The sequence below is a fragment of the Sorex araneus genome, chromosome 1 (assembly GCF_027595985.1).
Source record: "Sorex araneus isolate mSorAra2 chromosome 1, mSorAra2.pri, whole genome shotgun sequence".
Lineage (NCBI taxonomy): Eukaryota > Metazoa > Chordata > Mammalia > Eulipotyphla > Soricidae > Sorex > Sorex araneus.
This window is the reverse complement of record NC_073302.1, coordinates 280,609,660-280,626,532: the sequence shown is the minus strand read 5'-3', so window position 1 is coordinate 280,626,532 and position 16,873 is coordinate 280,609,660. Positions and strand designations below refer to the sequence as shown.

The window sequence follows — 16,873 nt, the reverse complement described above, 5'->3', positions numbered from 1 at the left end:
TGCTCCCCTCTCCTCCACATCCCTTCCTTTCCCCTCCTCTCCTTTCCTTTCCTGTTCTCTTCCATTCCTATCCTCTCCTCTCCCTTTCTTTCTCCTCCTCTCCCCTTCCCTTCCCCTCCCCTCTCTTCCTTCCTCTCCCCTCCACTCTCCTTTCTTCACTTTTCTTTACTTTTTTTTGCTATACCCAGCATTGCTCACAACTTAGTCCTGATTCCCTGTTCAGGCAGCGCTTCTGCTGGTACTTGGGGGAACCATAGCCGATCCTGGGGTTCAACTGGATTTGATCACATTAAAGGTAAATACCTTACACCTGTACTCTCTTTTTAGCTAAGCTAGATAGTTTATTGTATGTATAATACTTTAATAAGTCTCAGTTCTTCCATGACTATTAGAGAAAACACTAGAAATGTTAAGAGAAAAAAGTTTTTTTCACTTAATAAACAGTATGTTTATACATACATATATTTCAACAGTAAATAGAAAGGAGAGAGGGGGGAGGGAGAAGCACCTCTCTTAGGCAGAAAGGAGGTGGGAGTTGTGGGTGATAGGAGGAACCTGGGGACACTGGTGCTGGTAAATGTACCCTGGTAGAGAGATGGGTGTTGGAACACTGTATAACTGAAATCCATTCATGAACTGCTTTGCAAGGGTCTATCACAGTAAATCAATAAAAAAAATTTCTAAAAAAGAAGATTCATTGGCAGTTTTTTGTTTACAAAGGATACATTTTGCAAATATTTCTTAGTTTTCTGTCTCCAGAGTAGCTGAAACGGGTATAATGAGTTTTGTTTTTTCTATGGCTTCTACTATAAATGTTCTCTGTTTTGAATAAAAACTCAAGAAAATTTAATGAGGACATTGGACTCAAAATAGATATGCATAAAAATTGTATAACCTTCATATGATCTTAGGCTTTGTATACCAACTTCTCCACTGATAAAATAAGATTCAGTATTTACTGGAGCGTTCAAATGATTTATTCCCATAAATTCCACCCTGACATATACTTTGAAAATGCTTTTATGGTCAATAATCATTTTGGTTTAACTTTGATAATCCAAATCAATATTAGAACTACGTTTGTAGTTCTATTACTATAATATCGGGGCTATTTCCCACTATAGAAAATATCATAAAAGATTTTGGCCTAGATGACATTGCTAACAGAAAATTTCCCCTAAAAATAGATTCAATACATGAAGCTTGTCTGGTTGTTGCAAGGGCGATTTCACATCTGCCTGTACTGCTGATGTTTTGTGCTCTGTATTGACAACAGTTCTTTTTCCTTTTTTCTCTTTCATAATTGTTTTCTAAGGATCAATATGCATTCTTAATTATGTTTCCAAGTCTTATTAGTACTAATGATTAGGTGCTTAGCCTAGATCAATATGACATGCTCAAGTCTTAATTCATTTTGCTACAGCAGATTTCAGGTTATGTTACACAGCCTTTGTGGTTAGTCCTGATAAAGAAACACCTCTAGATAAGGTAAGTGAAATGTTACCTATTTCAAAGTTTAGAGAGAAGAGTGTGATCTCTGAGGAGGGTCGCTCTACAAACCAAGCCAGTATAATGGTCAAACATGGGAGACTTACTTGCATGAAGAAATGGAAAAGGAGAATAATCTATTAAATATACAATATTTTCTTTGTGGCAGTAAGTAGATAGGTACTATATTCACATGCTTATCAAATTTTGGAACATTCTGAGAGGTTTTATCTTTATTAATTGATTAATTGATTGGCTAGTGGACCGCACTGGCAGTGCTCAGGACATACTCTTGATTCTGTGCTTAGGGACAACTCCTGGTGGGCTTGGGGGACAATGAGGTATAGCAAGATCAAATCCAGCTTGGCACTGTGCAAGAAAAGTGTTTTCAGTACTGTACTATTTCTCTAGCTCATATTTTTATAATTATGATATTAATGTATTCAGCTGAAGCAAAAGGACAGCAGGTCGGGCACTGAGCATGCACTCAACACAACTGGGTGATTCCAAGCACTGCATATGTTCCAGAGCACTGCCACGGGTGACCCTGGAACATAGAGCCAGAGTAAGTCCTGAGTAGCACTGGGTGTGGCACACAAGCAAAATTAAAAAATATACTGATATGGGAATCAAATTTACATAGTTTGCATTTGAAAACAAGTCCAAAGTTCATGTTTCTAAAACGCTTTTTATCAATAATTTTTTGGGGGGGAAATTGTGTGCATAATTTTATCTCTAAATGTTCTGAGAGTTGTTTTAATTTCACATCAAACTTTCAACACAACGATCGTATTCCAGCGTCGGTGCTCAAAAAAACCCCAAATGTGTTTTCTTCCTCTAGGGAGGCTGCTTGACGTGCCAGATTATAATGAAGATGTCTGTCAAATGTGTAATGATAAATGAAATTGTTACTGAATTAAAACATTTTCTAAAAGTCTTAGAGCATTTTTCCCCCTGTATCCATTTTGGAACCTACTAATCATTTATTAGATCATGACTCTTGAAGTCATAACATAAAAACTTATGAAAGATTCTTCAGTTCACCTGAGTAAACTACTGTCATTTCCTGCTTTCTCATTGCTAGCATTTAGAGCACATTTGAATTTGGGAATTTACTTATAACTATAAATAAAACATCACTGGATTTATACACAAATAATGTTAAATTCTGTAAAATAAAAGTGAAAAAAGGAATTTGAACGGAGGTTTTTAGAATTGGAAATAGCAAGGGAATAAAGGGGGAGGAAATGGAGGAAACAAGATAAGTAGTTAAGTTCAAAGATATTTCTTTTTCAAAACTTATATGATGTTACCTTTTACTTGATGAATCATACCTCTACATCTATATTTCTGTACTTACAGGTTTATACATATATAAACACATATGTGAGATGATATATATTTATATGAATAGTAAATTTTTAAAAACTAGCACAAGGCACTGGCAATGTAATAGGTACCTGATTTTGAACTTAAACTTATTAAAATGAAAGTAAAAAAATAAAACTTAATAATCAGAATCTCTAATAGGCAGTATTACCATAATTTTCAGTGAGTTTTGAAGCAATTGCTACTACCACAATATCAAAACTACAGATGAATTTCTCATAGAACTTAATACACATTGATACATAAGCTTTTGGCTTAACTTCAAATTGCTGATAATTTTCGCTTGTCAAATTTGTCTAATTTGTTTTTATAGGATCTCAATGTGTCTCTAAGTTCTTGGGAAAGCATTAGATTTAAATAGCACCAACAAAATATCTGTATGAAATGTGTTGGAAAGACTACTTAGTAATAAAAGCCAAACGAAAATAGAAAGGGAAATCAGAGGGAAAAATTGAATGCCAGTGTTGAGCAATGAATACAATGAGGAGATGGATAAACTCTACAGTTTAAGACACGTAAACTCATTCTCGGGAGACAAATTAAATAGCTCATGCCAAACCATTTTTACTAAAACATTTCCCCATCTTGAAATTTTACCACTATCAAGCAAATTTTGACAGTGCGTCTATACCTTCTCCAAATCTATTCAATAGAATCAACCTATTAATCAGACACTGAGTAGAGTTTCTAGTCACTTGATAATAAATTAACATTTGAACTGAAATTTCAGTGTCTGAAAGCTCAGTTAAGTCCGTCAGATCCTGAGAAACACATCCAGAACTGGTGTCAGTGAAAGCTTATTTCTGCTTTAAGTTTCCGAAGTGGCTTGGGGACATTTTGCTGGGGACAACTGTTTGTGATGCCTCTTGGTTGACAATTAACCTACCTCTCCTGATGACACTCTGCTTTACCCATTCACACTTCAACAGGTTCTACTTGATTGAAGTGCCCCCCCTCAAGTCTGCACAAATGGAGATAACTCTCTTAATTAGAGTTCTCTGTATGTGGCACCAGAAAAAAACCTTCTGTGAACACACCAATCACAAACTGCAAAGAAGAAGGGAATCAGATAATGACTGCTTTACAACCAATACTGACTCCTCTGAGAATTGGTCTGTTCTCTCCTTCTGCCTATCTGACTACACAATATAATTTCACATTTAGATCTTCTTTACATTCCACATGGTATAAGAAAAACACGTGAGAAAGGGCAAGACACTTTAAAGTCGCAAACCTGTCTCTGATAGTACTTTAATTCCAAGACATTATTATTCCACTGTTTTTGAGCTGTTTGTTTTCTTATAACTTACTTCTAAATTGTCTTTTTCAAATATCTAAAAGAAAATATGAGACTAGACAGTGAATTGACACCGTCTACTCAACCATTTGTGTCAACGATCTATATAAGAAGAAAATTGAATACTTATTGATTGAAAAGACCATTTTGAGCAACACATATCCACGCATTTTGTAGGAATTTTTAATGAAGTTGTACTGAATAATTACATTATATGTATTCCATGGTGGGTCATTATGAATTTCTTGTATAGGCCATTATGTGTGTATATACATATGTAAATGTGTACACACATTTATATTCTCATTTCTGTAATATGGAGCCAGTTGTTTACTGTTCTTTAACATCAACCATTCCCTTGACATGCTATACTATATACCACAGACAGATTGTTGTTCTTATCCTTCCCCAGTGTAATCACTTTACTTAACATGATGTCTCCAGTTCTGCATATAGGTCTCCAAAGCACATAAAATCAGGTTCATGTATTGGTGGACAAAGCTTTCATGAACAGTGTTTTAGTGAGCCGTGCATGTAGAGACATCTAGGAACAGATGAATTCACAAATTCAGTATTTGCAGAACTTTATAAAACATGGATGCTGTTAGTGAAGAGTGTCAAAGGAGAAAAAAGTAGGTAAATTGGCAAAATGGAGTCAATTATATTTTGAACAATGGCATTAGATATAAGGGGAGTATTTTAGAGGTAAATTTATTTATCATAAGCAAATCATAATTTATAATTACATAGTCCAAACTAATAATTCCAAGTTTTTATTTTAAATTAAAATAAAAAGATAAGTTTTATAACTAATTAAATTAATGAAAATCAAATGGATATACTCATGAACATATTTCATATACATGTGTGAATATATATGTTTATAATTTCAAATGTTGTCTAGAATTCAATAACACTCTAGAGGTAGGTTTTGTTATATTGAAATCCTTTCTTGTTATGCAATTTATTATATGTTTTAAATAAATTTTATATTTGTTTAAATATATGGTTCAATTGATGGCTTATTTTACAAACACAAAGTAGAGGAATAAAATATAGCAATGTAATATAATGCATGTAAATTACCTCTTTGAGATTATTTTATTGTTGCATACCTCAGCATACTGATTAAGGCATGGCCCTTTTCATTTTTTATACTCCTTTTTGGCATAGCTAACTGAACTAATACAGAAGATACGACTTCATGGTGGTGGGGGAAGCTTCTGAATTGAGTGCAAGCATTTAACAAAATCACTTGGATTTTGAAGTACTTAAATGTGTTTAAACTTGATGATGTCACTAGAACTTTATTAAGTTTAAAGCTGTCTCAACTTTTCCTGCCTTATTACAAACCTTATTCTTGGGAAAATTAATAGTTTTAATATAAACATATTAAACTAGAGCTCTGGTAAGTTTGATGTTTACCAAATTGTGTTATTTTATGCAAACATATTTAAGTAAATTCACTGCAAAATTATTTTGTACTAGACTTTTAAATCCCTAATAGTTTAACAATAGTTTAAGAAAATTTTTATCTTGTAAACATTTAAACTACAATAAACTTTATCCCAATTCTCACCCAAATTTTGGTTTAGAAGTAAAAATAAATGTAAAGCATCCAATTATAAAATAATTAAGAGCATAATTACAAATTCCAACTATTTCATTCAAATTGCCTGTTACTTCACATTATACAAAATGTGATTATGAAATCAATGACAGTATTTGAACTGTTTATATACTCTCCTTATATACTCGATAAAAGATGTATAGTGAAAAGATTATAAACATGAACATAAGCAGTTTTAAGACATAAATGTGACCCAAAGGTATAGTTCAACTGTGACTAAATATTCTTATTTGTATCTTAAAGAAATTATAACTAGCTCTTTCACATTATCCCTTAAGTTTTTTAAGAACTGCCTTCTAATTTCAGCTGGGCAATCAGCTATGCAGAATGGATACATGCATTTCTTTCTTGCTTTCAGAAAAATGATTATGCTGGTAAATTGAGATAAACAAGACCATAGAAACATTGCAATATAAGCTTTAAAATGGATGAAACACACCGGGTCATTCCCTGGAACCCCGTCGGGAGCAACCAGGTATGGTCCAAAAACCAAAAAAAATAAAATAAAATAAAATAAGTAAAAATAGCCATTTATTTGCTTTTAAAATGATCAAAACAGTTTATTTTCATTAAATAATAGCACAGTGGTTGGGCGTTCGCCTTTCACGCGGCCGACCTGAGTTTGATTTCTCCGCCCCTCTCAGAGAACCCAGCAAGCTACCGAGAGTATCAAGCCCGCACGGCAGAGCCTGGCAAGCTACCCGTGTGTATTGGATATGCAAAAAACAGTAACAATAATTTTCTCGATGAGAGTTGTTACTGGTGCCCGCTCGAACAAATCGATGAGCAATGGGATGACAGTGACAGTGACACTTGTGATGCTTGACCTGAACCCAATATATAGGAATCTGACTTTGTTATGTATTTTGCATGAAGATGTAATAGTAGTGATAGTCATTGCAAATTATTTTGGGCCATATTGAAGAACAAAGATTTGTAAAAATATATCCTATCAAAGTGTACCAGCGCCAACCAATCTGGAAATTGTTGTGGAACATCTCTTTATTGTTGTGTGATATTGAGCCTTGGTAGATTATCCTAACCTATTATCATAAATATTTATTAAATAATCCACCATCAAAGTTTCAAAGGACGGATTGATTTCTGTACTTAAAAGTATCAAAGTTAACCTCTAATTTTTCAAATTAGCATCCAATATAATCACTTAACTTGATAGACTCTTGCTTTATTAAATAGCTTCCAAGAATCCAGTGAAAACAGCTTGTGCTTAAAGTTAAAAGACTAGTGTTGATAAAATACCCTTTTACAGTGCAAAATCCTCTTTGTGATAAAAACATGTTTTACTGAAACTAATTACATTTGTCAAAGGTTAATAAAAAATGGCTAAATTTAAAAGTAGATGTAATGTAAGCTTAACCTGTGTATTTAAGATGAAGGAGGCAAGAAATTGAGGAGTGAATGGCTTAAAGTTTAAAAATAGGATGGTAGACTACACATAATCTTGAAGATAGAACTCGTATTTGAGTTTAGAAATTAACAAAGTAATTTAACCCGTACTTTTCTCCTTATTCGATTTTCAAGGTTTTATAGGTGATAAGGAATGATAGCATTGCATCAGGTAAATAACAGAAAGAGAAAAATATTAACGAATGATTTTATTTATTATATATAATTTCTTTTCATGGAATAGATTAGTTTAAAAATAGCTATTGTATGTTAGCAATGCTACCAATTCACGCATGAATGAAGTCCCATGGAACCCAGATAATGCTGAACTTTGTGACCTTGGACTCTGGACTCAATGGGACCCGGAAGCAGAGATCCTTTGCCTGCTATCCCCCAATCTCTGGTGACCCAGGGATCACACCCATAAACTACATCCTGCCACACCCTGCCAGCACCAGATAATCTCCTCATTGGGCCACCCTCCCGATCTCAGTGCCGCTTTTCCCAGACGGGGGTATAAAATGAGGCCCCATAGCCATGCCACCAGACCACTGCCAGGCTGCTTTTCACTCAGGGCGCCACAGAGAGGGGAGGGTGAGAAGACTCATTGACCCAAGGGACCCATCCCTGCCACCCAACCTCCACTACCCAACCCCAGCCACACTCCAGGCTGCTTTCCAAACCAGAGGCTGCGTGACACATTATAAGACACTTCCTACCTATTTTCCATAATTACCACACCATATTTAATGGAGTTCAGATAGTACAATAAATCTTAGAGAGCAATATATATATATACACAGATATATATGCATATATATCTGTGTATGTATACACACACATATATACATGTTATATATATATATATATATATATATATATATATATATATATATATATACACACACCTCTCAGAGAGCCCGGCAAACTACCAAGAGTTTCCTGCCTACACAGGCAGAGCCTGGCAAGCTTCCTGTGATGTGTTCCAAAAACAGTAAAGATAGGTCTCATTCCCCTGGCCCTAAAAGAACCTCCAATCGTTGGGAAAGATGAGAAAGGAGAGGCTGCTAAAACTCTCAGGCCTGGGAGGAATAGAGACGTTACTGGTGCCTGCTCCAGTAAATCATCAAACAACGGGACGACAGTGATGACAGTGATACAGTGAAGCTATCAAATATGCAATTTAGAAGAAAATTAAGAGATATAAGCCAAGAAATTAAAATGGAATAATTTCAACAGAGAATATTTAATGTAGAATATAATTAACTAATGCATAGTTGTTAAATATGATTATAACAAATAAAGGAATATTAACTAAAGAGAAACCATTCCTTGATGATTAGCTCTGTTGTAGCACTGTCATCCCATTGTTCATTTATGTGCTCAAGTGGGCAACAGTAACGACTCAATTGTGAGACTTGTTTGTTTTTTGGCATATCAAATACACCACGGGTAGCTTGCCAGGCTCTGCCCTGTGGGCGAGATACTCTCGATAGCTTGCCAGGCTCTCCTAGAGGGGCAGAAGAATGAGCCTCCTGGATGAGCCACGTGCAAGGCTTATCCACTGTGCTACCGCTAATTAAAACAGAGAAATCAAGGAGTAATAAATGGAAATATTTCAATAGCGCTCATTTCATACGTCGTCAGAGAGTTTACAAACATGACTTTCTAGATAGGGAAACCCAATTGAGAACTATAGATGGGGCCAAACAAGCAGCCATAAACACCTTGGAGCTACAGCTGAATTCACCTGAAAAAAATCTCTTCGGAAAGGTCCCTAAAGCCTGTTTGATATATGTGACGTTCTGTCCTCTAAGGCAAAAGTGTTATTTTCAGGCGTTCAGAGAAATATGTGGAAAACTGTAACTGCTATAGATTCATAATTTATGTATGTGAATATCATCATTTATTTTTCATACAAACCATTAACAAAAACATGAGAAATAGAAATACGAAGCTGACAGCAAGTAGGATGCTTGTCTTACACAGCCAGACCTGGGCTCAATCCCAGCCCTAGAGCTTCTCCAGGAGTAATCCCTGAGCCTGCTGCCTGTGCCCCAAACTAACCCCCTCTCCCACCACCGCAAAAAAAGGGGAAAAAAATTGATGCAGACTAGAAACAGGAAATAAATTCTTTGTCTTTTCAAGAACTCTCTCAAATTCTCTACTAATAATTACTAACATTGTAAGAGCAAAATTTTAATAATATATGTAAAGGGTCATGCTCAATTATTGCAAAGCAGCATTAAAATGAATATTGATGTATGATTCATTAACATAAATTACTAAACAGTACAATTGCAAGAAAAATGTTGACCTTAAAAATTATAATAAAATGTGCCATAAAAAATACTTATCCTTAAATATTTGATATCTGTGCCTTACCTCTCGAGATAGCACAGCAGTTGGGCATTCGCCTTTCACGTGTCTGACCTGTGTTCGATTCCTCCACCCCTCTCGGAGAGCCCGGCAAGCTACCGAGAATATGGAGCCTGCATGGCAGAGCCTGGCAAGCTACTCGTGCGTATTGGATATGGCAAAAACAGTAACAATAAGTCTCTCAATGAGAGACGTTACTGGTGCCCGCTCGAACAAATCGATGAGCAACGGGATGACAGTGACAGTGACCTCTTCAATATCACATGGCTAACCAAAAATTTCTGTCATGTTATTCATTAAAATTAAATAGATTGCTGAAACTTAGAACTCAATTCTTTTATATAATCAGTTAAACCAGATTCATAATATGAGCTTTCATTAATAATAGAAGAGTTTTGTAATTCTAGTAAAAGCTTAACATAAAATTTATAGTCCTGCAGTAGAACATAAAACATTTAATTAAAAAGTGCATGCTATTTACCAAGCCTCAAGGTAAGTTACGTATAAATATAATCATGTTTATCTCACAATTAAAAATAAAAGTTAATTCTAATTTTTGAATTAAAAACTACTACTTCTAAAAATGTTTTAGCCAAAACTTTAGGATCCTCTATTTTATTACATTATCTGCAAATCGTGACAATTCTATTTCTTTTCAAAATTTAATTGCTTTGGTATCTTATATTGCCTTATTGCAGGGAAGGAGAGAAAAGAGACAATGGGGTTGGAGAAAAAAGAGATAATCTGGAGTTTATATGGAGTTTATATAGGAACAATGGCCAGGGAGCTTATATCTGGTCAAGATAAAGGGTGTGGAAAAAAGGGATGTGTGTGCGTGTGCGTGTGATGTGTGTGTGTGTGTGTGTGTGTGTGTGTGTATAGTTTGCCATCAGAAGTTCTGATTTTAATCCTTCACCACAGTGTTAACTTCTTTAACTTATTTATCCAACCATGGTTCCACTTCCCTTCTGATAACTGCTATCTTTGTTCTTTTAGCAAATATAAAAGTTTTTTTTATTTGATTTTATTTGTTCACTTTTAACACTTTACCTGCCACATGGAGTGAGAGCATACAGTGTTTACCTTTCATGAATTATGTTACACAGTGTAATATCCTCTAGTTCCCTTGGAGCTGTTGAAAAAAAAAAAAGGTCCTTTGTTCCTTTTTCAAATGCTTCAGTCCCGGGTAAAGGGCCTGAACCAAGGGCACACAGAGCAACCATGGGACGGCAAGAGAATCTGGAGTTCACCGGAGAGAAAGTTAGAAAGTAACCACAAAAAAATGTAAGCACCTTTGATTTATTCATAACTAAAAGCTGTGCTGGATTTCTCACACGGAAAAATAATATTAGAATAAAGCATATTTTTTCTTGAATATTTCCGTTTTATTGGTGTAAATTATTGGACTAAGTATGGCTAAATGTTCAAGTTTTACAATAAAACTCACTCAAAAATTAGAAAATATTTCCTGTTATATATTCTGTTTTAAAAAATATATTTGAGATAGTGTGAGGTAAAGTAGGGAAAGATCAGATCAAATAATTATTTTTTATGACACAATCATACAACTTGTCAATGCAACAGTGATGGTCAACAACATTCTGTGGTAAAGCCAGATTAAAATAGATATTTTTAGAGCATCAGAATGAATCATTTTCTTCTGGTTACTGCATTTCCCCTACTGTTAATTTAATTACAATATTTTATTTAATTATCATTATTTTTTCATCAGATTTTATCTGAGGTTTATTATCCTGTTTGATGGATGTAAAAATAAAATAATCAAAATCCTAGTATAACAAAAGGAAATGTTCTCTAATTTTTCTTTTCCAAAAGTTAGACAAATGATAAAACAATGTGATTTAGAAGATAATATATTTTTCTAGCCAGATTGCTTTTAATAAAATTGGGACAGTGAAAGCTGTATTTCTCCATGATATATATAATATTAAAATATTAATGTATATACTAATTTTCTTAATTATGTGTTTGGTAAGGAAAGCGATAATAACTAGTATATAATTTGCAAATAGACTGGGTAAAAATATTTGATAAATATGTTCATGGGACTGCCTTATGATGTGTTTACGTAGTCCTTAGACTGTCTAAATTGATTAGGATCTCAAATTGGAAATTGAACATGTATGGGAAGCAACTACCAAATAATAATAAATTTAGATGCAAAATCAGTAGACAAAAGCGTAAAGATACTTTCTGAACTAAATCTCTTTCTGCAGATAGTGTTTATGAATTTTACTTGTATATTACTTTGATAATTCATGCATTTAATCTGGCAGGTGCTCTATAGTACAGGTTGGAAGAATCTAAGAATTGTGGAAGTTAGTTACCCTTATGTTTCATCTATATCTTTTGATCACTTCTAGCCTATAGTCTATTATAAAATTTAATAATGATAAATATCTCTGAATACTTTATTTGAAATATCTTAACTATTGTCATGTATTATAACTTAAGAAGTTACAATATAATTAGAGCTTAAGGTTATGTGCCCAAAATTCTCTACCAGTTTTCTTTCCAACCCCCTACCTCCACTGTTTGGAAATTGGCTTTGTATTTCAATGCCAAGAGCCTGTCATTGTTCAGTACAGTCTATTTTCTTATTTTGAGTACATACTCCACTTATGAGTGATATTATGTACTATTTTCCTTCCCTCAATATTTCTTTTAATATGATGCTATCCAATTTCATTCATATTGCATCAGACTGCATGATTTTACCTTTTTTTACACTCACAAATTATTTCATTGTGTAGATATATGCCACAACTTCTTGATCCTTAATCCATCTTTGAACATCCATTATTGTTTTATCCTGACTACAATAGTAAGTCCTGAAATTAACATGGATATGCATATGTACTTTGTAATTAATGTGACAGAATGTAATGTAATGTAACAGAATGGTAAGTGGAATTATCAAACATAAATAGGTTAGAGAAAATTTATGAAAATGTTTTATCTCACAATGGGGTTATTAAATTCACTGAGTATTTTCTGAATTTTGTGCTGCTAGTTGAGCTTTCTGTGTTGTTTCTGCATATCAAACTTAAATGGATTCTATAGTACTTTACCATCTAATTTTCTGTGCTCTAATTTGCCTTAGTCCCATTTGTTTATTTAATTTGTGTTGGCTTTTACTCCATAGTCAAATCATTAAAAAAATAACATTAAGTTACATTGTCTTGAGACGTGCTTATGTTTTCTTCAATATATTTGATGGATTCTGGCATTCTCGAGGTCTTTGATCTAATAAATATGATATTCACTGTGAGTTTCTCATAGATGGCTCTTCCCATGTTGAAGTATGTTCCTTTTATCCCTACTTTCAGGTTTGTTTGTTTTTTATCAAGAATGCATACTGAATTTTCTCAAAAGTCCTGCTGGCCTGAATCAATTGCTATAATCATACAATCTTTGCCTTTTCTTTCACTGACATGGTGATCATGGTTCTAAAATATTCTTCAACAAAGGTCTAATGTTGTTCAGGATTCTTCTGGACTTTTGTTGACTTATGTTGACACAATTGAGTCCCTTCTCATTACTCCTGGTTCTATGTCTTCAGGTGTTTGGTGCTGGGACGGACGGGTGTTGAGCAATTCATAGATCATGCTCCATGGTTGGACGACTCCATCTGCGTGACTATGGTATGGTAATTCATCACACACTGGAACTGGGCCATGGTGGAAATTGGGTGGCATCTGGTTTTGCTCCCTGGGCTGTTGTGTGGAGACATCTTGATGCTGTACTTAAGCTAGACCTGAGCAATGATCTGAAAGTGCCTGGGGCCTGGCTCACAGGTATGATGCAGTATCATGTTTTAATACAGGGAATGGTGAGGGTTTTCTGGGACTCTTACCTTTGCATTTCCAGCAGGTGTTAGAATATTGGAGGTGAGTGGAATACAGTTATTGCATTGTTGCTTACATGGCTGAATGGTGATGGGGAGAATTACTCATGAAATGTCTTAACAGACCTGGATCCCAAAAGACACATAGTCTATATTCTGCTCACTCACTCTTAGGGAATCTGGAATAGAGTGGGTGGGTAGAAGACCTAGCCAACAACTTCCGTGGGATCAGATTGGTGGGGATATTTGGGAATCCGTTAGCCCTTATCCTGTTTTCTTAGGGCCCAGGTCTCTGAGGTGTATGTTAGTGCAGGAAGAATAGTAGAGTCAAAAATATGTGCCGAGAATCGGAGGTTCTTCATCCTCTTATTAACTTCTTCGATGTTCTTGAAGGCTTTCCATGCCGCTCCCCTCCCCCTGTGCAGTTCTGGCACAAAGTCGCTCATCATGTGGAGTTCTCGACCCACATACACATAACTGCTGCATTCGAGGATGTTTGTTCCATTGAGAGCAAATGAAACGCCAGGGATTAGTTCATTATTCATGAACATCTTTTTTTGGTGAGATTCAGCTGCAGCTCGACCTTTCCATACTCGTGGTCGAAGTCAGCCAGCATTTGTGCTGCTTGGCTAATGTTTGGCGTTATAAGAACAATGTCATCAGAGAAGCAGAGGTGGTATAATTGCCGACTCTATGTTCACTCCCATTCCTTCCCATTCCAGTCTTCGCATGATGTTCTCGAGGGTGGCACTGACAAGTTTCGGTGAAATGGTATCGCCCTGCTGAACCCCTCTCTTTATGTCAGTGATCACTTCCTTGTAGAATGGTGAGATCTTGGTGGTGAATCCATAATACAGCTCGTGGAGGATCTTTATATACTGAGTTTGAACACCCTGTTTGGCCAGGGCTTCGATGAATGCTTCAGTCTCAACAGAATCGAAGGCCTTCTTTAAATTGATGAACATTAGACAGAACGGCATCTTGAACTCTCGAGAAACTTCAATGAGCTTGGTCACTGTGTGTGTGGATATGGATTGATGGTGCTGAATCCTTTTTGGAACCTGACTTGCTTGCACGATTGTCCTTTGTCTAGTGTTCTGCCTATTCTATTCAGGATGACTTGAGTGAACAACTTGTAGATAAAGGACAACAGGCAGATCAGGCAATAGTTGCCGATGTCATGGATGTCTCCCTTCTTGTATGACAGAACAGTCTTGCTGGTTTTACTTTGAGACAAAACCTTGCATTCAGACAGGTAGCATGTTAAAAACTGAGCCAGTGTATTGATGAGTACTGGCGGCAGATTCTTCAGGTGTTTGGGTCTGACCTTGTCTGGAGTGGGTGCTGTATACGTCTTTTCCGACAAAATGGCACGTTGGATTTCAGAAGGGAGAACACTGGGAATGACATATCTATCCTGCGGAATTTGGTATGTTGGCAGGTGGATGTGGCTATCAAAGACATTCGAGTAGAAGTCGTGGATAACCTTCTCCACTGCCTTTTTAGAAGATGTGATAGATCCATCAGGACGTCGGAGGGCAGTCATCTTGGTCTTGTAGTTGGCGAAGGACAGGCGAGCATTGTGAATACTTTCCCCGGCTTCTGCCGCATCAGCCAACCAGTGAACCAACCTTTTGATGGTTCACTGCCTCATCATCACGGGGGGTGGCAGTGGTGCCCACCAGCGAAGAGTGGACATCCAGGTGCTGCCCAGAGACGCAGACAGGTTTGTCATCATGCAGATTGTTACAACATGCCAGGTGACCAAAAGCTTGCATTCAGTAGACTGGGAGCACCTTTAAGGGTGATTAGAGGCTGCCCTAAAGGCCTCTATCCCTCTCAGAGAGCCCAGCAAGCTACTGAGAGAATCCCGCCCACATGATAGAGCCTGGCAAGCTACCCATGGCGTATTCAATATGCCAAAAGAAGTAACAGTATGTTACATCTAGGCAAAATTATAAAATTATTTTTCTCTATATTTCCAGTTGCATAAATAGAAGTTATAAAGAGATTATATTGTAAATATATGTAAAAATAACTGCTATAGTATTTATAAAACCGATTTATCTTAATTTTGAATATTAATTCAAACAGGTTGAAGCGATAAAATAAGATAAAAAGAAATGTCAAGTTAAAAAATTCTTATGTACTATCCTAAAAATTTAGAAAAATTCTCTTTCACATAGTTAGATGAATTTTTACATCATGAAAATGTAATGCTGTAATGTTCCTAGCAAGTCTATACATGAAAAATGGTTTCATTTACTAGATCAAACCTATTGTGCTGCTATAATAAAACTAGGATAGGATCCATTTATAAAAGAAAATGGTTTAAACATTTTTCATCTTTTTACATTGTCGTAAAATGACTGTGTTAAATGGCTATTCCTCTGGGTATAGGAATAATGGTTGATCCTATATTTATAACTGAAAGAGCTCTTGCCACTAAGTGCTGCGAACACCTGTATGCTAGAATGAAATTGAAGAAAAGTAATTCTACCTAATGGACATTAATTAACTTGATGGGAGTATAGGTGTATGTGTAGGTTAATTGAAAGTGATGTTTGGATTTTTCACATACTTGTGACATAGTGCCCAACACTGAAATTCAAAGTTGAAGGCTTCAATTATTAGAAAGGAATAATCAATACTCTTGAATCCTTTCTAGTTTTGAAATAATTGTTCGATTGCCTTTTGAAAATATATGTAGATAAAGCATGAGGTCATACATTGAATAGTTTTACCTATTCTGCTGCAATGAAAATCAGAAATTTTCAACTATCAAAATTTAATAGATCTGGGAAAATCATTAATTGGGATTGCTTTGTGACACCTAATTCTGTAACTCTTATTGGACAACATAGTAAAGATGACTATGTAGTCATTTGAAATTTATTTGACTTTATTTTTAAGAATCATATACCATTAAAATACTTATAATATGTAATTTTTCTTTTCTCTTTTGTAAAGGTTCAATGTATCACTGTATTGCTGTCACCCTGTTGTTCATTGATTTGCTTGAGCGGGCTCCAGTAACATCTCCATTCGTCCCTGTCACATGCTAGTGTAGCCCGATGGCGTATTGGGGGCTCTTTCAGGGTCAGGGGAATGAGGACCGTCATTGTTATTATTTTTGGCATATCGAGTATGCCACAGTTAAATATTATTTTTTAAATTCTAATAAAATTCTTTTTTGATTAAATGCTTGATTTCAGTTAAGAATGTTAAGTGCCTGATGTTTACTTTTTTGGGGGTAATAACAGTACTCATTATCATACCATTTTTTTTCACTCTGGTTTATGAGGAACCACAAATGATACCTATTCAGTGGGTAAATTGGAAAAAAATAATATTTATTTGGAAGTTGAGATTGCACTGTAGTGCTTTCATCCCATTGTTCAACAATTTGCTCAAA

General features: G+C 35.3%; 1 long non-coding RNA gene across 1 annotated transcript in view; it reads left to right on the top strand.

Moving 5' to 3' along the window:
* The window catches only part of LOC129400044 (uncharacterized), a 30,578-nt gene extending 19,702 nt beyond the window's left edge, over window positions 1-10,876 (top strand). Inside the window, exons 4-5 of the long non-coding RNA XR_008627388.1 lie at window positions 6,163-6,279; window positions 10,771-10,876. This is a non-coding gene — a long non-coding RNA (uncharacterized LOC129400044). The remainder of the gene's footprint in view (window positions 1-6,162; window positions 6,280-10,770) is intronic.
* The last annotated feature ends 5,997 nt before the right edge of the window (window positions 10,877-16,873 follow it).